This window comes from Gavialis gangeticus, unplaced genomic scaffold, assembly GCF_001723915.1.
Source record: "Gavialis gangeticus isolate Ggan-Ray unplaced genomic scaffold, GavGan_comp1, whole genome shotgun sequence".
Taxonomy (NCBI): domain Eukaryota; kingdom Metazoa; phylum Chordata; order Crocodylia; family Gavialidae; genus Gavialis; species Gavialis gangeticus.
The window spans coordinates 94,934-96,374 of record NW_017729004.1 but is presented as its reverse complement, the minus strand read 5'-3'; the positions used below and the strand labels follow the sequence as shown (position 1 = coordinate 96,374).

Here is a 1,441-nt window from a genome sequence, read left to right as displayed (position 1 = left end):
CTTCAAGAAGGGTGTGGTGGATAAGCTCGAGAGGGGACAAAGAAGGGCCACCCACATGGTCAAGAGCATGGAGGATAGGCTCTCCTTTTCACTCTGTGCTCATCTCCCTCCTCTTGCCCTGGGGCCAAGGAGGGACTCCTGCAAGAAACAGTATAGAAAAAGGAAAAGGAACATCCATCATCATATGTCCAGACTGTGGCATGCAAACACCATACTGGCAGGGGTCTCTGCTATGTCCATCCAGCCCCTTGGGCACCCACATTTCATAGATTTCATAGACATTAGGGCTGGAAGGGACCTTGGAAGATCATTGAGTCCACCCCCCTGCCCAAAGGGCAGGAAGTCAGCTGGGGTCATAGCCAGATTCCCAGATGCTTTTAATCTCTGCAGGCTCCCCCCACCCATCCCAAGAAAGGAGGGAGTTGTATGGAAAGCAGGAGCTCAAAAAGGGATTTGGGGTCCTTTTGGAAGCAAAGACAAAGAAACAAACACACAAAAGGTAGCCCAATCACTTCCCCATCATTACATTTTTCCTCTCTTTTCCAGTGTGATTCTTGATTAGCTTTGAAGAGCACCTAAAACCTTGGGCTTTTTCCTCCTTGGAGTGAACTAGAATGGAGGGAAGGCTCACCTTTACCTTTCCTTTTTTCAGGACCTGGGCAGGTAGCTTATCTGCTCACACTTTGGTGGTTCAATAGTAGCCTTCTTGCCTCCTATTCAGGAGACCTGGCTTCAATTCCCAGTCAATGCAGGTGTCTTAGGTGAATTATTTGCTTATCTTAAAAACCTACAATAATCCTTGACATAGATGCTCACTCATAATTTTCCCTCATTTCTTGACTTTTAAAAAAAAAAATAAAACAGATCTTCTGTTTTATGATTCATATGCAGATGTATGCACAACTAGCAGTGCTAATAGTGTGTGGCACCTTTAAAAACTATCATGGCACCCCAGAGTGCCCCATCACCCTGGCTAAGACTCCTCTAGATTATTTCAACATCGCTGAGAGCATGCTACAAATAAAAAGAAGATGAACAGAAGTGCAGCCTTCACCCCATGCGTTGCCCAGCAGGGAAAATAAATAGTGCAATAAAGAGAAACCTCATATATCTAATGCCTTAATTTTATTTCAGTCTTCACAAAAATAGATGAGCTATCCATTGAGAAATGCAGTTGGCAGAAAGAGATGGGGAGCAGAGAATGAGGGAAGTTCAACGCTGGAGTCTTGCTGGGAAGGCGTCACCCCCCAATCTCTTCCCTTTTCTATTTTCTAGCCCCCTTCACACCTAGCTTGCCTGCCCCTTTGCCTTTTTTTGTCCTCAGCAAAACTCTGGGGGGTATTACAGAAAGGGTGTTGACTCTGTACCACTCCCCATGGAGGGCTCTTTCCTCAGAAGCAAGCATAAATTGCCACAAATGCATTTTTATACAGAAAGTAAA

The 1,441-nt window shown here is 45.2% G+C and overlaps 1 long non-coding RNA gene across 2 annotated transcripts in view; it reads left to right on the top strand.

The window, feature by feature from the left end:
• Positions 1–743: 743 nt before the first annotated feature.
• The window catches only part of LOC109291128, a 23,184-nt gene continuing 22,486 nt past the window's right edge, over positions 744–1,441 (top strand). For both annotated transcript variants that reach the window (XR_002095751.1, XR_002095752.1), the window contains exon 1: positions 744–754. This is a non-coding gene — a long non-coding RNA (uncharacterized LOC109291128). The remainder of the gene's footprint in view (positions 755–1,441) is intronic.